This window comes from Apium graveolens, chromosome 3, assembly GCF_009905375.1.
Source record: "Apium graveolens cultivar Ventura chromosome 3, ASM990537v1, whole genome shotgun sequence".
Lineage (NCBI taxonomy): Eukaryota > Viridiplantae > Streptophyta > Magnoliopsida > Apiales > Apiaceae > Apium > Apium graveolens.
The window spans coordinates 41,095,835-41,120,076 of NC_133649.1; the positions used below are offsets into that span (position 1 = coordinate 41,095,835).

Here is a 24,242-nt window from a genome sequence, read left to right on the forward strand (position 1 = left end):
TTAATGAAGATGCGTCCAAGTAGCGGGACACACCCTATGGCGTATGATGATGGAATAGAATTAACACATAACGTCGACGCGTCCTCAAATGAGGACGCGCCCCAATAGGATATCTGTTTAGCTTGTAATAATAAGGGAAATAACAGCAAGACCTAAAAGGCGACGCGTCCTCAGCTTCAGACGCGCCCACTATTGGTAAACAAGGTGATCAGGAAAACATAACATGCATGAAGATAATTAAAGGAGAAAAATTTCATGAAAAGTACAAACAAACAAGTTCAAAGATAATTATTACAACTTTCAAGGCTTGAAAGGGCCTGTACCCCTAAAGTAGTTCAGATAAAAAGTTCATGAATAAATATAAGACGAGCCCTAAGCAGGAGGCGCGTCTTGGGACTTGTCCTGGTTGTTTGGAGGAGGAGGCTGAGTTTGAAGTGGAGAAGGCGCTGGAGACGAGTCATCCTCTTCTAAGCCAAGAATGATCATCTTGTTTTTGATGGAATCTGCAGCCCTAATTCTGAAATCATTTACCCATTGGCTATGAACCCAGAACACTACTTTTTAAACCCGGCTACAAAACCATTCTGGTAAACCAATTTTTTCTCTTCCTTCCATCCATACAACTTGTCATCATTTAAAGTGTCCAGCTCCAGTTGCATGGTGGAATTCAAGGCTACAATACTCTCCATGGCCTTCTTCATAGAGGTAACATTACCTTCCAGTAGTGCTTTCTCACCCTCAAGATGCGTCCTGTCTTCCTGCAGCCGCTTGATCTCAACATCTTTCTCTTGGATAAGTAAAGTAGTGGTCTTTACTAGAACTTTGATCTTGTCTTCAGCCTCGCTTTTAGCAGTGCCAGTGACAGCAAGACGTGCCCTGAGTCTAGCGGCCATGTTGGCACTTTGTCTAGCATGCAAGTGGAGCTCGACTGCGGCTCTCACCATGGCTTGCTTTGTTTGTTCTTCTGTCCAAAAAGTCCAGCCTCAAACTTCATCTTCAGTGATGTCGCCAGCCTAGGACGTGCCCAGATATCTGAGAACAAAGGATTGCTCATATGGAACTATCTTCTGACGCTTTGAGGGTGCGTCCTCCTTATCAGGGATGTCTGACACTGTGGTATGAATGATGTTTGGTGGAGGGGGAGGAGTGATAGCAGGCATGGGGTCTTTAACCTTTGGATCAGGCTTAACAGGGGTTTGTTTCCTGGCCCTCAGCTTTTTGGTGGCCCCAATAGCAAATCCTTTTGGAAGAGAAGTCATATCTGTGACACAAACATGTAAAAATATCAGCCGAATAATGTAGACGCGTCCTGATAGCAAGACGCACCGAGAACATAATTTATAGGTTGTCAATGCATGTATAGATGTTAAGTAAAATGCATGTAAAGGCATGAAGAATGCATGTATATATGTCAAACAAGGCGACTGTGACGCGTCCAAAACTTATGACGTGTCCTATTTAGAGGAAACATCAACTATAACATGGACTATGAGGAAAGTATAAATTTGACGTAGTAACATCATTCACAAATATTATAAGAAGACGCGCCCTAATATTAAGGCATGCCCAAAGCGAAAACACGGATGTGGGAAACATCTATAAATCAGATTAAGTTAAAATTATGCATGTAAGAGTAAGGGCGAATATACGCATGATGCGTCATAGACGTATGACGCATCCTATCCCCGATAGTTCTTACATTGCTCTAAATCCACTTGTCTACTGATGTCCAGTTGGACAAGTTATGTTGCATTGAGCCCTCTAGCTTTCTCAGAAGTAGTAAGGACGGGTTTTCCATTGTAAAAATTACGGTATTTGCAAATGGAACAAACCCTTGTAGACAAAGCCCCAATCTTTTTTAAGATTGGCCTCCGTAATCATATCCTTAAGGTTGAAATGCTTCTCAGCATACTTTAACACCTTCTCCGCTCTCATTTTCTTCCTTCCTGTTAGCTCTTTCTGAGTTCTTTTATCTAAGGAAGAAAGATGAGGGTTACAAAAGTAAAAAAATAAGTAATGAAATATAAGACGCGTCCTATAGAAGAGGACGCGTCCTGATAGCGTTTCTTACTTGGCTCTAGATTGAAGCGCACACGAGTTCTCTTCACATCATAAATGTAGAAAAACGGTTCCTTCCAGTCTCGTTCATGGCTGATTTTACCTTCATTAAACCCTTTGGTGTTTAACCATTTGTTGACAACCAGGAAATGGTACCCTGGGATAGACTTCCTGATGCTAAAGAAATAGCTAAATTCTTTCAGTGAGGGCGTGCCCAACCCTAAATTATTATACATAATGTACAAGGCCCATGCTAACTTGTATGAGTTTGGGGACAGTTGGACTGGAGCCATATCATACCACTTCAGAATTTTCTTGATGTACGGGTGCAAGGGCGCGCCCACACCCAAGGAAATGAGCTTTGGAGTGAGGACCATCCTTGGGATCCTTAGATTCTCCATGTTGAAGATGTGGGGTCTCATCATCCTAAGAGAACACGCCCAGATGCCCTCCATATCGTAATACTTCATCGTCCAAGCAATCTCCAGATCAGTGGCAGTAGATTTCATGCCAACACAAGCTAATTTATTCTCTCTCTTCCTCCAGATATTCTTCTCTGTTTCCGGGAGATCTTCAAGTTCCTTCCAGTCAAAATCAAGTTCTACGTCACTTGGTTCCCAGTTCTCCAATGGAGATACGGACTGCTGAGGGGAGATGGGATATTATCGGGCTGAGGAATTCTGTTCTCAAATTCACCCTCACTATGAAGGGATGGCGCGTCCTGAAAAAGAGACGCGTCCCCAATAGGAGATGTATTTGGAGGAGACGGGGGCGCGTCCTCATTCAAGGTGACCTTGTGTTGAGGAGGGTTGATTTTATCATCAGTCCAATCCTCGATTGCTGACCTTGTGTTAAGGATTGGAGTTTTTTTTCATTTTAATCTTTTCTTTTTCATCCTAGAGCTTATAGGGACATGATCCATAGAGTCAGAACTGGAATCTGACATTATTGAGGTTTTTGATTGGAGAGATTCGAAGACACGTGTTTCTGCTTCAAGAAAGTAATTCGTCCTATGGAGCTCAGGGAGTTCGGGTGTGAAAGAAGTAGAAGGTGGGGAATAAATCCCAAGACGTTTGTTAAGGACCTTGAATGGGTGAAAAGGTGATGAAGAAGACGCGTCCTCCAGCTGAAAAAAGAAGGAAGAAGATCTTGAGGACGCGTCCATTGTTAAAAACTAAAAATATGTTAAAGCAAGGGAGAAGAGAAGGTGTCGTGAAGACGCGTCCTAAAATTCTATCGAAGAAAGTGTACTAAGGTGACACGTCCTAGGTGGGCAGTACGTCTAAATAACTTTTGGTTGAGAACTCAAAACGGTGATAAAAAAATAATTAGGATGCGCCCTGACTAGTAGACGCGTCCAAAATGGTTACAATACAGTGGAATTCTAATCGGTAATAATCAATTTGGGGGAAATTCAATTAAAACCCTAAAAATGTTTAACTCAAAATCAAAAAGCAAAACATGATGTTTTTGCATATACATACACCTATACATAAAGAAGAAAATGAAGAACAGTAAAGTGAGAAGGGGGAACACGAACGGTCCTTTGATCGTTGTAGTGGATTTATTCGATGAAACGAAGAAATGAAAGAAGATTTGTGTACCTTAGAACTCGGGCATTTAATCGACTGTAAAAACTCGGAGAATGGCCGGTTAAATCGCCAGATTTTTGAACTTGAAGCTTTTGCTTGGGCGGCGGCAACAACGGTTTTTGAGAGAAAATGATGATGATGTCGGTCATGTATGTGGGGTATTTATAGGGAAGACTATGGCTGACGTATGCAACAGATGTCACGCAACGGTGAATTTCAAAAAAATGAAATTGAACGCGTACAGGGTCTAGAACGCGTCCTGACGTTTAACGAAAGAGGCGACTCAAAATTTTGCTTGAGATCTCTAAGTAAAATTCTAATTTTGTCTTCAACTGCAAATGGAATTTGGGGGGTAGTTGTTATACCCAAAATTTGGTATTAAAACTACTTGGGTCAGACGGGGGCTGATTACGGTCAAACTCGGCGCTGTGTTGCAAAAGAAGTTGAAGACACGCCCAAATCTGTAGGACGCGTCCACTTTGTTGGAAGTGTTCATTAGGTGGTCCTTTGGCAAGGAAGGTTGAGGATGCGCTCATACAGTTGGGACGCGCCCACTATTCGTGGGAATGTTTGTTAAGGTTACCTTTTTGGTAATGAAGATTGGAGCACGCGCCTAGAGGTCGAGGACACGTCCTGTCTTTATGGAATGTTATGAAAGGAAGTTGCTGGAAGAATAATACGGGTTTCATGAAGGTCAGGACACGCCCAATATCTTCGGATGCGTCCTATGTATGGTAAATACATTCTTAAGGGTGACCTCAAAAACGGGCATGCATGGAAATGAGCATTGGAGATTATTTTCATTAACGTATTTGTTGCAGGTATTTTTTGAAGAATTCCCTTCTTGAGACGGTCAAGGAGGGGGATGTCCATGAAAAGCTTGAAGGCCTCCAAGGGTATGCCTGATGATTGAAGGCCTCCTCCTATATTGAACGGGTGTCCTCGTTGGTGATGCGGGGTTAACATTGGTGTGTGTTTTGGGAACTCTGTTCTTGTATTCAATGGGTGTCCTCGTTGGAGAACTTTGGAGTCATCCTGCACTTTGCACCCAAGAGTTTGGGATCACCTGTCCTGCTATCTGGTGGGTTATCCTCATTCGGGGGACAGGGATACGTCCGGCATTTGGGGTGAACCGTGGCTATACCTGCGTCCATAAATCAAGGGAGATAGCTGTAGCGTGGTGTTATCCTTACGCAGGGAGATGCACTATCTGTGAAGTCCTATGATTACGGACGAGCCTTGGGCCTTCGTGGTTGGGCCTCATAGTTGGACATTCCTAAAGCTAGCGGAAGATGGATTCTAGATGGGCTTCTACCGGGCCTAGGAATAAGAAATCTAAGCCTATTAGATTTCTTGTTCCCCAAGAACTACGTCAGGTTTGATCTCTATATAAATGGTACGTAGGCAGATTGAGAGGGGTAAGAAGTTGAGAGCTGAAAAGGAGCCACCACTTACTCTGATCAATCTCAGCCTAAAACAACCACAAACCACCACACACTGCTTGATTTTTCGGTGAAGAACCACCATCATAGATCTTGATTTCGGCGAGAAACCTCAAACTTTGTTGTTACCGGATTCCTCCGTCAATAGTACACAAGTGGAACTACTGGTGAACCAAAGGGTGTAATGATTTCGAACAATAACATTGTTACTTTGATTGTTGGGACACCTTTGCTAGCTTTAGCAGCCTCTCTCCTAACTTACACAAAAGCACTGTGTTTTTTGTGACTGCGATTCAGAGGTGATTGATTGGTTTGATAGTGCTTATGGTGTTGCTCACGGCTCCTTGCCGGTTAAATTCCTAGGGGTTCCCCTAATTTCCTCCAAGCTGAGCATTAATGATTGCATGCCCCTCATTGAGAGAATTACCTCTAAAATTACTTTTTGGACTGCTTTGTTGCTCTCGTTTGTAGGCAGTGTTCAGCTAGTTCGAACAGTTTTGCTTTCTATCCAAGCCTATTGGTCTAATCACTTCTTACTTCAGGGTGCCATTCAAAAAAATATTCAGCAGCTTCTCACTAGGTTTCTCTGGAAGGGTGATACAATTAGCAAAGGAGGTGCTAGGGTCAGTTGGAAAAACATTTGTGTGCCTCTTAGTGAAGGGGGCTTGGGGTTGAAAGATCCTACAGATTGGAACCGGGCCCAGATCTTACTGCATCTCTGTCGAGTTGTTGACAGACATCCCTCTTTGTGGGCAACTTGGATCAATTGCATAGCTCTTAAAAATAAGTTTTTCTGGACCATGAAGATCCCCTATGACTGCTCCTGGATATGGCGTAAAGTTCTCAAATTAAGGGATATCGCCAAATCTCACTTGATCTTTGTGCTTAATGGCCTCAATACTTCATTCTGGTTTGATCCTTGGTGGCATTACACCCCCTTAGATTCTCATAAGCACGACATTGCCTTGTCTCAACTTGGGCTTCCCTGGGATTTTTAAAATGGGTAAGCTTTTTGAGACTGGTTCTTGGGTGTACCCAGCTGCTAACCCTCGGTTGAGACACATTTCTCCGTTTATCTCTATGTGGCTTCGCGCCTTTGATTTTCCTCATTTTGACATCTCAAAAAATGACTCTATTTCTTAGTCTGACACTAGCATCAGGAAGCTTAAAGCGTGGCATATATGGGATACTATTCGATATAGGAGCTTGGAAGCCCCTTGGCACCATCTTGTCTGGCATAAATTGCGTGTGCTCAGGTATGATCATGTTCAGTGGTTGGTTTGCTGGAAGAGACTTCCTACTCATGACAGATTACTTGGGTTTGGTCTTCAGGTGCTACCTCATTGTTTTCTCTGTGTTGGAGGTGTTGAGTCGCATGATCACCAGTTTGCTTCTTGCACCTATACAGCTTTTATTCTGCGTGGCATTGCTAAATGCCTCGGGGTTAACTGGATTTCTGGAACATGGTTTGATTTGCTCTCTCAGTGTGACAATATTCAGAGATCTTATGTCAGGGCTATCTTTTTGCTAGATGTCCAGGTGGTTACCTATCATATTTGGCGAGAAAGGAATGCTAGAGCTCATAACAAAGGAAGTTTCAGCCCTTGCATATTGCTCACGGGAATAATAACAGATATTAGAGCTAGGATTTGCTCTTCTAAATTTATGAATATAGATTGTATAGGCGCTTTTTGTAATAGCTTAGCCTAGTCTTTTGGCCCCTCTTCTGCTTTCTATCTCCAATCTAGCGTGTTAGATTGATTATAGATAGTCCTCGCTAAGGTATGCCTTAGTGAAAGGGTTAATCCCTGTGTATTCTTTTCTTCTTTTCTATATATATATCAGCTTAGAAAAAAAAAAGCTTTCTAGCAAGTTTTAATGAAACAGTAAGTACACAGTATTCTACTCACCTTTTCTGCACCTTACATAATTTCGATATTAAACATTATGTTCTACATCATAAACTCAATTTAAAGTAATATTATTTGGATGAATATACTTTATTCTCTTATACACATTTGGGTCAGCTATTTTGAAATAACAAACAAATTTGAGTTGAGTATTTGGGAGGAAGCAATGCACAAGTACAACTGTGTAGTGACTTTTCTGAGTTATTAACACAAAGACTTCCAAATCTTACAGCTAAATGAGAAGGATGTATAAATTTCATACTTCCCTTTGGCACATATCTTTGATAGGGAAATTGAACAGTGCATGATTATGCACAGTTCCTCCATTGAATTTTGGCGCGGGGTAATATGGATGTTTTCTTACTGCTCTTAAACAAAGATGTAATAATGTATATTATATATATATATATATCAGGATGTCAAATTGTTACTCAAAGACATTAGAGTTTTAAAGCCCACTATTTTTTGTGCTGTTTCCCGAGTACTGGATATGATCTATTCAGGCATGGACATGGTTTATTCAATCCTTTCTTAATGATATTGAGTATTGATTCTTGTATTTCATAACGTACAAATGTAAGGTTTAACGCAGAAGATTTCTACTAGTGGTCTCTTGATGAGTACACTGTTTAAGGTTGCATATTCATAGTAAGTTCCTCTACCAGCTCATTTATTATATTTCGATTTTAACGATAGTTGATTAGGGTGTCTTCAGAATGCATTGTATAGTTATGAAGATTTTTGCTCTTTCAGATGTTATGTTTATTCTATAAGGAACATCATTCCATCTCCTGTAAATACATTCCCTCTAGATTAAATTAGTTATATGCACTTCTTCTACTTAAATTTTAGTACTATTTCATATTACACCTTGTCTTGTTCTCATATGCGGGTTATACTTTTTTTGCTTGCTGTTGTTTACCCGTTATCACCGTGGTTATTTTTTTTTTGTTTTTTGTTGGAAAAAATTAATTATGTATGTTAAATGAATGACATTTACTTTTTGAAAAGATGTTTTCTGTTGTGTATGTGTCTAAGTTTTCGTACATACAAGAGGTTCAATTATATTATGTATGTTGGTTTAGTCTTTATCATATTTACAGTCCACTGTTGATAATACACTTTTTAATCTATTTATTTCTGCTTAACTATTGTTATAGAAATTATGTTGCATGTATGTGCAAGACATGCCTGTATCTTAATAAGACTAAGTCAAATCGACAACTCTAAGTAAGTTTTATTGTAATCTTAATTTATATTTTATACTTGTAACATTTAAATTCTGTAAAAATGTTAAAAGAGCATACTTGAGTCTTTTTCTAGTATTTAGTGTCAAGCCTAAGAATTCTATCTGGAAGAAGATCAAGAAGATCATGCCACATAAGAATTATGAAGAAGCTTGGAGTTTAATAAATCTATTTTGAGAAAAATATTTCAAAATCAAGATCTCTACAAGTCACATATTTAGTGTTATAGAAAAGTCACTCGAGAACTCCAAATGACTTATAGAGAACTCAGAAAAACTACTAGAAAACTCAAAGATATCGACAACTCAAATTGAAGACATGAAAATTGGAGATATCGACAAGTCAATTCTTCACTAGAGAACTCAGAGTCATCGACAAGTCAACATTCATTAGAGAACTCTGAGTTATCAATAAGTCAAATTTCACTAGAGAACTCAGAGATGTCGACAAGCCAAAGTTAACTAGAGAACTCTGAGTTATCGACAAGTCAAATTTGACTAGAAAACTCTAAGTTATCGACAAGTCAATATGTCACTAGAGAACTCAGAGATATCGATAAGTCAAAGTGAAGATATGAAGATTAGAGATCTCGATAAGCAAAATTTTCTTATAGAGAACTCAGAGACCTCTACAAGTCAAATCAACTATGGAGTATTAGAGATCTCGATAAGCCAATATACTTATCGAGATGTCAAGTTCTCTAGATGCCTAACTGGAGATCTCGAGGTAAAATCTCAAAGTACAAATCGCAGATCAGTTCAATATCCAAGATTAACAATCAACAAATAATCCAACCAGTTGGATTGACACGTCTACAAAAAGCAGCTTGAAGAGTGTGCAAGATCAAGGGTGAAGATTAACTGACAAAGGAAGATCAATGTTAACACAGTATGCAAAGATATGCTAAGTCAGAAATGGAAGATATATTTTTTCTAAAATAGAAATGATTAGTGACAGTTTACTAAAGTGAAATAATCTCTTATTGTATAATGTGTAAACCAGCAGTTAACTAAAATATAAAGTTAACACTGTTCCTTTGTTAGTTGTATCAATTAGATCGGAAATTCTTGTATTTTCTCAAGATTGAAGCTAAGCTCTTTAACAACAAAGAACCTAGAAATTTTGTAGCAAAATATTCTTAATTTTAATATAAAATTAAGTGAGTTTTGAAAGATCCGTGTTATTCATAACTGCATGTTTAATTTCTGTTATAACACATCTTACTATAAGATTTGATTTACTTTGTTCAAAACCAAAACAGTTCAAGAAAACCATAAAAACACTAAAACACATTCACCCCCTGTGTGTAATTCATTACCTAACAATGTACTACAATCAAAGCTACGTGTATTCATAATTTAGATGATTCATTTATATATTGGCATGTATACCAATTTATTTTTGATATATACCCTTTTTCCTAATTTATATTTACCTTCCTTTTTTCCGAGAGAGGTTAAAGTGAATATCATGGGAGGTTGGGAGGCCCTGGGGGAAGGAGTGAGGGAGATATTAGGAGTTGGGTTGTAGAATTTTCCTAATTAATACATGTTAGAGTTAGTTACTGAAAGAGTTATGTACTCTACACATGTAGCATGTTTATGTTTATGTTTTCTTTTACTTCTTGTTCGGGTGGATTAGCAACTTCTGGATACACTTCTGACTTTTTTATATGTATTGTAATCTTTCTTTGCAGTATACTAGGTTCCAGGAGCAGACTTTCTTGTTATTAGAGTTGTGTCATCGGTTGATAAGAAGTTGGAAGTGAAGCAGATGTTCCTTGAGATTTTTCAAGAAGAGAATTACCCAACAGAGTTTGGGTATAAATCAAAGGTAGTGATGAGTTATGCGATATATTTATGACCTTGGTTCTCCTGTAGAGTGTATATTTCTGCTCTCATATTGAATGGCACTGTTTTATCAGGTAGTATTGTTGTTTCAGAAAATTGAAGGCATGGAAGTGTGCCTATTTGGCATGTATGTTCAAGAATTTGGAGCAGAGTGTCAGCAACTAAATCATCGCCATGTTTATCTATCTTACTTGGATTCAGTGAAGTACTTTAGACCGGAGATTAAAACTGTGGCATGAGAGGCTCTCCGCATATTTGTTTATCATGAAATTCTGGTCAATAGTTTGCCTAATTTATTTCATGATTTCATCTGTATAGTAGCACTGTAGCAGTTTACTGTTGTGATGTTTTATATGTTGTTATTATGAATTATAGTACTGTTTACTAAGTTTTGAATTGATTTTACTCACCCCAGGTTAAGCAAGCCTTGGGAGGAAGAGTGTGCCTGATTCTGTCTAGGGCAACATCTCTTGCAACTCATATAGAAGCTCATCTAAGGGTGGTGGCATGTTGTTATGTTCTTCAAGGATATGGTATGTGACTTGCAGAAGCAGTTGAAAGTCCTAGATGGTTGCAAGTGTTGTTGTTGGATGTTCTAGGGCTAGTTTGTTAGTTGTAGATAACCTGAATTGTAGTGGTTATTTATTTTGTTTAACTTTAAATTGGAGTTACGAATGATATAGTGTAAGTGCTATAATTTTGTTGGTCGATTAATTTAATAGTTTAGTTCATATGAAAACAGTGCAGTACACTTTTATTACATAAATCTGATGTCTAAAAACTACAAAGACAACAACTATTACTAAAGAAATCGATGTGAACAAAAGGATATAACAACAATTGAAGTTCTAAAATCGATGCTGAAAATAGAAGTTAAACAACTACAGTTAAACCTCTTTAAATTAATAGGGTTGGGACCGAGAAAAAATATTACTTTAGCGAGTTTATTACTTTATCAGGAGTAAATATACACTGTGTCCATTATGTTGGGACCGGAAAAAAATATTATTTTAACGAGGTTATTACTTTAATGATTATTATTTCATCGAGGTTCAACTTCAGAAGAACAAAATCGATGTTAATATATGAGGTTAACATCAGTTAGATAAATAAAACTGATGTTAAAAATAAAAAAATAACTACGACTACAGAGATAAAACCAATGCAATCAAAACCGGTTCCTTAGAAAATAGATGTTAATTAATTTAATATCGCTTTTTTCTATATAACCGATATTAATGTTATTTTCTTTCTTGTGTGTTACATATTTAAATACACCCAGACTTCCTAATATTTCAGTTTTGAAGTTGTGGTTATTCAATTATACTATAAAAATATAATAATGACATCGGTAATCTTCCAAAAGCGTTGTGTAAGACTGTTTTTGACATCGGGTTTTACCCGATGTTTATATAAAAATACTTTTAACATCACTCACGAAGACATCACTCATTTTTTTTTACAAAAATATCGGTTTTTACCCGATGTCTAAGTCCAAATTTCTATTAGTGCAAGCACATCTTGCCAAAATTCTTCTACACACATGAACTACAAGAGAATGGTGACATTGATGTACAACAAGTGCGCCCATGTGATAATCTGGCTGATTTGTTCACAAAATCACTACCCACTTCAACTTTTGAAAAGCTACGAAATAATATTGGAATGCAAAGACTAAAATCATTGATACAACAAAATACCAAACTGTGAGATGTTTTATTCAGGGGGAGGCTATACTCTTTTTCCATGATCAAGATTTTTATCCCATTAAATTTTTTCTTGCAAAGTTTTAATGAGTCAGCCAATTTTACGACAATTAAAGAGGAGTGTTAAAATCTAATATATAAATGATTGTCTGTGTAAATATAAATGAGTGTCAAGTTATTTGAAATTTCACTTCTCAATACACGCATGCATTTACTGTACGCGGAAGGTTGAAAATTAAGGCTGATACACATCAATATACTCTTAAACTTTACTAGCACTAACTTTTCCAATTTATAAAAAAACCCCTCTTCTCCTTCTTTAGTAACTTCCATCTAATGTCCCTTTTTGTCCACGAAAAACTATCTGGAGCATCCAATTGTAAGATGGGTCAACCCGATCACATCAATACAGTATAATTTAGTGGTTTGGTCGGACTATCCAACAACAATGGATCGCCCCGTGTTTTCAAATGACTGTGTACGTGACTTCCTGAATAACTTCCTGAATAACCATTACCAAAAATTTGAAATTCAAAATTTTGGTTACTTCTTTCAACACCACTCCATTCAACAATGTCTAATGCTTGACATAATATGTATACTAAAGAAATTCTCTGCAATCGCTTTACATTACGCATCATATTTGCAGTCTAAATCTTTGTTGATTTCTAATGGACAAAGGGGGTAAGTCTTTACATCATTATCTTCTTTTAAGGTTAATGTTAAATCTCCATATTTTACATCATAATGTTTTTTCATGTCGTTAATGTTCAATCTCTATTTAATTTATATTTTATGTGATTCAAGGTCGTAAGCGGGAACCTCTTGGATCAATATCTCCTTCATCCGCGCATAAAGGTTTTTTATTTATCCATTTATCACTCCTCAACCTATATTATTGTTGTCATTTGCCTAATTTTTTACTGTTGTTTTTGTAGTATCCAAAAAACAACTAAGTAATGCAACTCATAAAGCAATTGTCAATGACAACTCAACACCTCATTCTGCACTGACTGAGAACAAAGATCCTAATATTTTGCAAGAGACGAGTATAGGTAGGTTGTTTCTTATCTCTAATTATGCTTAACTCATCAGGTTACTGTGCTTTGCCATCTAGTCATTTTTATATTGATGCCGCCTACAAATTGGATATGATATTGATTATACAAATTGAAGTTCCCTCATTACACGTTAAAGGTAGCATCTGACTTCCAACTCCTCTGTCTTTCAATGTGCAGTCCTTCGATAACATATAGAATAATCTTATTATTCTATACCCCAGGAACTAATTTATTCTTGATTAGTTTGTTAATCTGGTAATTTAGTCCTAAATATGAGGACAACACCAATATTCTTAGACACCAAGCCGGGTCTGCACTAGGGTGCTCCAAGAAGGGAAGATAATAAATAAATGGCATACTAATTTCAGACAACTTAATACATAGCATATGTCAAAGATGACCATTTTAATACTTCTATCGGGATTTATTTTTAGTTTTTAGGTTTTATCATATAATTATAATCTATCTCTGTGTTTCATATCATTATCATCTATATTTGTGTTTGATGTAGGTATATTTGTCTGGTTTAATCTTTGGTTTATAAGAAGACAAACACATATAACAGTGATTATATTTGTACTTATATATGTTTAATTTAATTGTTTATATATGTGCCTGAGTTCTTTGTTATTGGAAATTCACACAATTGCAATTCAAAATTTATTTTTATCTTATTTTTTTAATTTTCCATGTTTTTAATAGATATAGGTACTATACAAGAGTACAAGTTTTAGTTGCAATGACCATATGTTGGGTTGGGTATATAGATCTACTTAATCAAGAATAATTTCTTAGACATTGATTAATGATTTAATAACTATAGCCTCATCTCATAAGATTATTATAGTTATATGCCCGAGTAAAGATTTAAAAACATTAATTAAACGATGATTGTATGTTTTATAAACTATTCCAAATAAAGTACTACCATTTTCCATATATTCCATAAATTTACATATTTTGTTACTAATGCTTCACGGATAAATTGTGCTAAACACCTACAAATTTGATCGTTATAAAGGTCTTCTCTTAAATTTGTGATTTTGAGGATCTATTTCCCTAAGACTTATTACTTTGAGATGTTGCACATGAGCCTTAGACCTTCTGTATCCTTTGCTAATCTATCGCACCAACCACCAACGATTGCATCATCTTAAGTGAGCCTTAGTTTGTTTAACAAACTATAGCATGTTCCATCTGATCTATCACACCAAAAAGAGAGTACATTAACATGTTATTTCATAAAAGCATAACAGGTTTAGTCCACTGTATGGTCGGTCTTCTAATTCTATATTCCTTGATCTTCTTCGTTCTTCATTACTTTGTTAACTTCCTTTAGTCTGTGATGTGCATCAATATGTTTGATTTTTTTTATATAGTTAAAGTTAATTTAGCATATAGGGTAATATGCTATAGCCTCTTCATTTACAAAATATAGATTAACCAACATGCATTTCTTATCAGAAGTAATTTTATGAACATCACCAGGTGACTACATGAAGCAATCACGAAATATAATTTCTATCTCTGAATTCAGATTAAGTTTAAGCAGTCACTGTCTCTTTTCAGCATTTCTATCCCTGGACTCATTATTTGATATTTTTAATCAGTCATGAGTAGCTTAACTATTAGTCTATGGAGTGATGTATTAGTTTTTATATGCTGAAAAACAATACCCCATAAAAAACTATATCCGTCAATTAGTCATAGGAATTTCTGGATCCCCGCGAGGAGCTGCAGTTCTTAACACACCGTCTCAGATAAGACTTAACAAATTTATTTTTTCGCACCTTCCTGGTTTTGGTGCTCTATATTATTTTTCACTTTGCAGTTATAGCATAGGATTTTTTAAGAGCAATTTATAGTGAAAGGTAATTTACCATATCAATTTCAATATCAATATATCAATTAACTATATGGTTGACTTGATGGTTGTTTTACTTGATTTCCTAAAAAAATATACTAACAATATAATGAACTTCTTCTGCTGTTGTAGTTGAAAGCCCATTACCACGAATTACCAACACAAGGTCACCTTTCAAAGAAAGCCATCTTAGGTTTCAGCTTCCTGCTTCGCGCATAACACCACACACTAATCATAATGTAGAGATGGAGCAGGAAATTAGTTGTGATACATATATCAAAGGTTATTTCTGTTTTTCAATTATCTGTAGATAATATGCAAGCAATTTATATTTTATTAGCAAACAATTTTTTCGATTAACCATATATTTATATTTACTGTTTTATAACCTGTTATAAATTTTGTGTTCTGCATAGCAGTGAATCAAGCTACTCTATCGCAGAGAACATCCAATCAGGCTGTACCGACACTTAATAGTGAGTTACACCAGGAAAATAGATATTCAGGTATGGACATGTACATAACAAGCAAACAACATTTTCCATAATTAAAGTGATTTGAAATATTTGCTTGCACTTTCACTCGTACTCTATTAATTCATTAACTATGTCAATGTACCTGTTAAACATAATAATGGCATGCTTTTATAGTTTTTTTCGCTCAAATTCAGATCATCTTTCAATATCTGCAAGAGTAACATCAACATTATAAATAAAAAACTGATATATAACACATTTACATAATCTCTCAAGTAATTACTAATTTTATCTTGTATCAAATTAGTTAGGATTTAACGATAATTTGTCCATACTTAAAACTAAATTAATAATATTTATTTATTGTGCCTCAGACATATCGACTCCATCCACTGCCCGACATGTCAATAAATCACAAAGGACATTGATTCAATACAGTGGCTCTCAACGGAGTGTGATTACCCATCACCATAATTCATCAGGTTGAATAAAATCTCTAACATTTTCAAATTATTAATAATTTCTCGCTGGAGTCTACATCTATAAAAATATAAAGGTAAAGCATACATTTGTTTATTAATCTCATCCTTGCATCGTTTTATGTAGGTTCTTCCGACTATTTTGGTAATACGACATTTACTCCCGCTCCACCTCATAACATACCTCATGGGACAACCTCGCCAGGTTCTATTTCTAAAAAAATAGATTTAGTAGTTATAAATTTAAGAAATGAAATTTTTATAATCAATGTACTTGATACAACAAATTCAACTCAAAAAATCATTCCATTTTTTTATGATATAGTTCAAAGCCCATTATCAAGGATCTTGAACAATAGGCCATCCTCCCAAAAAAGTCATGTTAGGTTTCGGCTCCCTTCTTCACAGATTAGACCACGCACCGATCGTACTGTAGAGATTGAGCAACAAATTAAATTTGATACGTTCAACAAATGTACCTTTATTCCTTTTTTGCTAAAAAAAGTTTCTTTATTTTTAGACAGTGCTTCACAAATATTAGGCACACTACAATTTGTTTTATTTTTAAAAGGCAAGGTCCATCTTTTTTATAACAGACAGAGGTTTGCCATTTTTACCAAAATACAACTACTCCAGTAATTAAACTCGCATTGATGTTCGGATAATTGAAACTCCTAATGCCGAAGGAATCTCAGAGAAGTGTTAATGTTATTGTTCCAGAACCGGAAAAGATGGGTGTAAAACGATCAGGTTGTATTTATATGACATTAGTTAATAATATTAGTTAATTTTTATATATGATAAATTATTGCCTTTTTATCACAATATCTATTAAAATTTTTAAATAATTATATGAAAACATGTTATATTTGATGTTTAAATAATTTTATAAATTATAGGTATGCTAAAAATTGACATATTATTTATTAAATAATGTTGTATAAAGCAAAAACTTCCGGTGTGCAAAGCACGGGCTCACTTGCTAGCTAGTTGTATTAGAAGGTACAGTTCACCTATAAATAGGACCCCTGTGTAATCATTCATATGGACTTGAGAGCATAAAAATATAGACTATCTTTTTAATTCAGCACACTGACGTACTAAGAAACATTATCTCTTCTCTTACTGTATACAAGCATAAATCCTATGCGATGCACGGATTCCCATTAATATTTTAAAATTTTATTTTTTCAGTTATATTATATTTTTAAAATATTTATATAAATATATAATGATTATAAATTTATAATAAAAATAATATAATAATATGTGGTTGTAATTTAGTAGAATAAATAGAGTATTTCTAGTAGTTTAACAATTTAGTAGTTTAGCAGATATATAACACTATTATTTATATCTTTTAATAATATGATAAGTTGTATTCGTAGTTTAGTAGGATAAGTATACTATATTTAGTAGTAGTTTAATAATTTAGTAGTTTATTAGATATATAATACTATTTATCTATTTTTGTAATAATCAAAATTAGGGAATTATCGTTGAATCAAACCGTTGAACCAAATTATCTTTATTCCGGTTATTATAATATAATATAGATATAGTATATAGTATATAGTATAGATTAAACGAGGACAAAAAGGTAAAAGACCAATTTACCCTTAGCTATCGTGGATTAACAAAAATGCCATCCACTTGGTTACATTAAATCGAATTTTACCAGAGAGTTGACTTCATTTGTTTGGGGCTGAATGCTTCTGAATGAATCAGGTATGACCGAATCTTTTATTCAGATTGTTTGTTTGAATTTTTATTGTATTTGAATGATTCATGTATCCCTTAGCGATTCATACAGAAAATTCTATCTATCCGAATGAATCATATACTGTCTGGTAGTCTTGAAGTTCCCTTTTTATCACTATTTTTTATTTCTATTTCAATATTTTATTATTACCTACTACTACTAGCTTAAATCCTTGCCATGCGGGTTCCGTTAATATTTAAATTTTTTTATTTCGTTATATTATAATTTTAAAATATTTATATAAATATATACTAATTATAAATTTATAATTAAAATTATAGGATAATATGTTGTCTTAATTTAGTAAGATAAATAGACTATATCTAGTAGTTTAACAATTTAGTAGTTTAGCGAATATATAACACTATTTATTTATTTCTTAATAATAGGAAAAAATTATGGTCATAGTTTAATTAGATAAGTAAACTATGTTTAGTAGTTTAATAATTTGGTAGTTTAACGAATATATAAAACTATTTATTTATTATTTTAATAACCAAAATTAGGAAATAACCGTTGAACCAAATTATACCACATTCCGGTTATTATAGTATAATCTAGATATAAATTCTTTCATTCATATCTCATATCGTGTTGCTCTAAAACTTATATATAAATAATATGATAAATAATTTTTTTTTGTTAGCTAACTGACAAATGAATTAATGAATTTACTCGCAAAATTTAATCATTCAAAAAACATAAAATTTAATGAGTACATCATAAAACTAATCATAACAAGTAATAAAAAAAATTAAAAAAAGGTTAAGCATAAATATTACAAATAAAAAAGTAATTAATTACAAAATTTAATTATTCAGAAATCTTAAAAAATTGACACCAAACAGTTTTATATATTCGACATTCAGATTTTTGATTCAATCGGATCATTCAGAAATATTAATAATTCATATATAAATAATCCAGATTTGCCAAACGACCCCTTACATGAATGGCTAATCGGAAAGGACGGGGATATGCCATCAGACATATGTTAAATTGCAATTTACTTCATCTATTCGCCGCTTGATTCCGCTTGCCAATAATCTCAATCTTCATTATCAGTTTTAGGGTCTGTTCTTATAAGGTAAATCAAATAAGCACTTGATTGACGATGCTGCATAGTAAGTGGGTTCTGTGACTTTTGCAATGTTGGATACCAAATACCAATTTTTTTATTTTAATGAGCTTTGGTGTATTTCTATGTATATGTGCATATATTAGTGTGGTATGTGTAAGGCATAGATGAGAAATTAAGCTTGAATTTTGTGTTACAACAAGCAATTGTGTAGTTAATTCATGTATATGTATTTTCTGCAAGTAGTCCCTAAATTTTAAATGTGTGTTTGTCTTCTTTGTTGAATATCACCTGTAAGGCAACTTTGAAATTCAGCGCATATACAGAAAAGACAAGAAACAACTTTTTGTTTAAATTTTAGATTTTGCCTTTTTCCGCCTCTTTGCTTTTGAGAGTGTTACATGCCGTTGATTTCTTTCTGCCATTGCTCCGGTCCAACCTGATCAGCTCATTGATATACAAGAAATGATAGAACATTGATGCTTTATTACAAAATCTCTCACCAAGTTTTTTCCCTTTAACAATCCTTGATAACCGTTTAATTTTTCCATCCGAAAAACCATGAAAATATGGGAGCAAAAGAACTCAATGGTAAAACATTAATATAAAATAAGATAGTTGTCTGATAATTTAGATTAATGCAAGGCTTTAGCGATGCCAAGGCATGTTTTCAACACTTGACCTCCTTCAATCTATGGGCAAAGTATAGAAAGGTTGGATTAGTTGCACCATCCTTGTAATAGGAAAAAACCATAGTCCCATCATTGTGCGTACTCTCCCCCACAAAACTTCAGGCATAAAACTTCAGGCATAAACTCATTTTCTTAAAGCAAGTGCTCAGTTGTGTGCAGTCCAGCATTTTGTTTATTCAGTATGTGTTTGTAATTTGTTTAGTCGGGCTTTAGTTTAGGGAGTGAGTACGTGACTTCCTTAATTTCATGCTTCACTTAATGAACTATTTGGTGAACCAGCTGTTGTGGTTGGACATTTTGATTTTTTTTTATAATGCTGGTACCCTGTTAATACAAAATATACCCTGAATTAGTACAGGGTCATCAGCGTAATATATAATAAACGAATTTTTATCACATGTCAATTAGCTTGTATTTTCAGTTGACATAAAATTTCAGGTGAGCTAGGCTTGGGAATGGATTTGGTTGCAATCAATGTATTGTTACTATAATAGATCACGGATAGTAGCACGGGGTAAAATGAGCCAAAAAAAAACCCTGTGAATTTACCAGTATACCACTATTATTCCTGAAATAATAGACTACCACACCCGTGCGTTACGAAATACAGAGCATCTTGCCACAGACTATATAGAGTGAGAATCAAGGTCTCAGTAAGGTTGACTTGTAGGGGTTTGTTGAATAGGAAATACATTACCATTATTGATTTGATTAAGAGTTTTCTAATTACCTTTCTTTGTGCTAATTACTTGGATAATTATTGTTGGATACATTTAAAGGTGAGTTGATATTAATTATGTAGTTTAAGTTTGGTTCCTGGGGTATCTTGTATTACTTGTGACTCATGTACTTGTTGTTTATCTAACTAAATCTTTTATATGCGACGTGACATGTTAGCGGTGCTTCTCAGACTCTACCTATTGGTTTTACTCATATCAAACTATTGAGAAACACAACAGAAAAATTAAAGGATGTCTCAAGAATGTACGAGCACAAGAAGTTCTGTTTGTAACTATAAGTTAGACCAGAAAAATGAAGGTATGAACTTCGTTTATGTTATTCATGTCACTGACTATTTTTAGTTATATTAACATCATAACCATCGTGCTACGTGTTAAATTGTAACTGTAGATTACGCTATATATACAGAGCTTATCATTAAAGTTTAAAGTAAAAGGTATTTTTAGCTGTTGATTTAAACTTGGACAAAAAACTGGATAATCAGATAAATGAAATATATGACTCGATTTAGACTTTAGCATATCTAACGGAAGGTTGAGTTGACTCGATTCCTTCATCACCCGCCAAATGTCTAGGTCCCCTTCAAATAAAACTAATTGCAAGTAAAAAAATTAATCGCAAAAAAGTTAAAGTACTCTTAAGGCAACCAAAAGTGTATCTGCACCTATATTTTTGAGGCAGTGGTGAGAATTGCTTTGGTGGTTTGGCGCCAATTATTTTAACATAACTTACAATTAGTTGACCAAACTTCTTTAGAAAAAAAATACTTCTCATGTGAATCACAGAATCCCTTATCAGTAAAATAGTGTAAAAAAAAATACAATAGTAGAGCCATGAGCAAAAGCGATAGGCGATTCCAGTAGATAAGGAGTATCAATTAATAGAATAAATACTATGATCTTACTATCACTTCCTCTAATGTCTTCAGCTCACGTTTAATTTCGAATTTAAGAAATAAAAGTTTTAAGGAATCTGATAATTGAACACCTATATGATCATTCCGGCACTTTCTCTTTTGTTGTACACTTATGCATTGGAAGCACCACCTATAATCATATTAGTTGAAAATTATTTAGAAAATAATGAAAATTAAAAATTTAGGATTAATGTGCTTTTTGAGATTATAATTACAAAACTAAAAAGTATAAATTTATATACTTTATTTTCCATTAATCTAAATAAGATAGAAATTGAATTTTGAACCATAAATATTAAATAAAAATATAAAACAAATCTGAGAGAATGTATAAATTTACACCTAAGAATTAGAAATGCAGGTGGTTATAATGTAGAATAGGTTGTTAACCGGTGTTGAGGCTTGCAAGTATATTACTAGCACACCACTCAACAAAACCAAATATCTTAAGTCTCCTAAAACGCAAAAAATCAATTTTAAAAGATGAAGTAGGTTTAAGCCATTTCTGGTTTTAAAGTAAAAACATTGATAGCAAAATGAACTCGAATATTGTTGAGTGACGGTTCACCTCCAATTTTAGAAGAAATATTTTATTTTCCTAATTAATTTTTATAGGCTGATCAATAAACACAATCCAATTACATTATCAGATTTAGTATGTTTGTTTATAACACAAAAAAGTCAGTCACAAAATTTTCCCAGCATTAAAATGAAAAACTTATCTTTAGTATGTTTGTTTAAATATAATATTACAATCAAGGAAAGATGATTCTCCAAACTAATCTCCGATATTGAATCTGATAGTGGTAGAATTAAAGAAATAAAGAAGCGTGAGAATATATTTTTAGTAGTAAAACAAGGTGTAGTGGAAATGCAGATTCTTTAAAATGAAAATGATTTCTTTTAGTTGAATAATTTTCTGCTGAAACATTATCAGATCTAACATAACTAGAAACGTGTTACCTCCTCTACATCAGGTCTTATTATTAAACTTGATATAGGCCTCTTTATGATTAGTTCTTTAATTTTGTTATGCAAAAAACCCGTCAATGCTAACTGATAGCATAAGACCTTTATTTTCTTTATCATGTAAATTCCAGTTATCTTGTGTTTGTTCTCTACATTTCTTCTTATCTAGATTGTCCTCCAGCGTGCTATGTTAAATCTTTGTGGTGACATATATTAGTGAGCTCACATGTACAAGGTACCAAAAAACCTATTAGGATAACCATATAAAACTTAAGGTGGTGTGAAACTTCTATTCCTCAATTTTGTACAACTATTGGGTTCCAGCGTCAATCCAGGTTATTCTTCTTGCTGCGTAACTTAGTAAAAAGTTTTTGGCAGCCCGGTTCATGGAGTGGGAAGCTATTTTTTCTGTAGCACGAGGAAGCTACAAAATCGGGCACCATGAAAATGAAAACACTCTTTTTCACATGTACTATAATAAAGTGTTCATTTTTCCATGCTAATTATTTTGTCGCATTTTACCATTATTAATCCAAATCTCGTATATCCACAAGTTATTATATGTTACTAGAAAATGACCTGTGGGGCAAAATATGCTAGAAAAATATCTGCAAAACTACAAATATGTCCTTACTTTAATATGACTCAATAATATGACTCACAAATTTGTCATTTCAGATTCAGCCTCTTTTTTTAAAAAATTGAACTAGGGCTTTACCAAACAAAAATTGTAAAAAAAAGTGTTCTTCTGATCTATGAGAAATACCAAATAAATTAGTAGGACTAAATAAAATTACTACTTCACTGTTAAACCATCATGTATTCAAAGGGGGAGAAGATTATATCGTTGTTGGTTTGCCTTGAATTTTTATTTTGACTGCAAGAAGCTAAAGAAAACATTCCACATAGAAAACATCAAATTATTCCAAGAAAGGTTGTATATTTTGTTATATGTATATCTTGTGTTTCTGATTTTATGTGTGTGTTTGTAAATTGCTGTAACCAGATTTTTTTAATGTGCATCTTGAATATTCAAGTGGGAGTTGAACTAAACCGAAAATGGGGCCCGCAAGGGTTGACTCAGTTGGTTAAAGAAGGGATAACTATTCTCTTGGTCACATGTTTGAATCCCACGGGAGGAGAATTTATGATTATGCCTCCTGAGAGTCTGTCATAAAAAAATTGAAAATGGTAGTTATTCCTGTGATGTAAGTTATAAATTGTTATGTACAAATATTTTTTATGTATGCAAAGTTTTGAGCAGTAATCATGTTTCCTTACACACTAATATGAGACACTAATAGTTACAGTAACTACATGATCTCGATCGTATTGTTATTTTTCTAAAGGATATGAACCCTGCTGTTAGCAACTGTTGGGAACCAAGAAAACAAGGAAGTTATGATTAATTTCTATTATTGTATTCCCTATCCTTGCTTTCAATTGACTTAAAGAAATTAATAATGTGGCTATGACTCAGATGCCTATGAGGTTGTTTCCTGTAGATGGTAGAGCTGGATCTGATGGAGTAATAGCAGCGACCCTGTTGAGTGTCCAAATCCATTCTGTAATTGTGCTTCAACAGATATGAATTATATAGGAAGCTTTTATTCCCTGAACTACTAACAAAAACCTGTGTTGGAACTTGTGGCACGGATAATTAAGATCATATGCATGTATAAACATTTATAATTTTTATTGTATAGTTTATATTTTATTTGAAGCAAGATATGCATATATCATGAATAAGTAGAAGACATGTATTACATTCACTTACCAGAGAAATGTGCAAGGTTTCTGATTGATTGTTGTCTCAGTTTTGTTGTATTTCCATGACCATTCATATCGGCAATGAAAAAATACGGCATCAGAAGGTTCCTTGGTGAATATAATGTATTCAGCAATATATAGTGTAGGCCCATGACCTCACAATAAATACTATATATTTTGTATGTTTAGCTTTCTGCAAATGACTCCTATTTTTAAATAATGATGGATCATCTGCATGTCCAAAAACTACACCAATCAATTTGAGCTCCCGTAAACATACACCAGAAAATCCGTAAATCTATATTTTGTACTTGTGATAAAAAATGAACCCCACCTTAACTCATGTACTAGATATTAATACAAGCCCAAGCCCAATATAAAAATATAGGAATCCTGAAGGTACACAAAGTTATTTTTTATTTGATGTACACTAATTTATTCGAAAATGGTGGCAAAAAAAAAAAAAAATTATTCGAAAAAGGTTTGAATTGATTTTTACAGTGTTTAATCTAATTCTCAAAATTTGATCTCAATGAATTATATATCGATTTTATTATAGATATATTTTGACATGCTATAAAATTAATAATTGCCTGCACTTCTTATAATGATACATCGATATTGTGATT

The 24,242-nt window shown here is 34.0% G+C and overlaps 1 long non-coding RNA gene across 1 annotated transcript; it reads left to right on the top strand.

The window, feature by feature from the left end:
* The first annotated feature begins 18,352 nt into the window (after window positions 1-18,352).
* LOC141712186 (uncharacterized) lies at window positions 18,353-23,566 on the top strand. The gene is made up of 3 exons (XR_012571538.1): window positions 18,353-18,534; window positions 20,115-20,255; window positions 23,324-23,566. It is a non-coding gene; the product is annotated as an uncharacterized LOC141712186 (long non-coding RNA).
* Window positions 23,567-24,242: the final 676 nt, after the last annotated feature.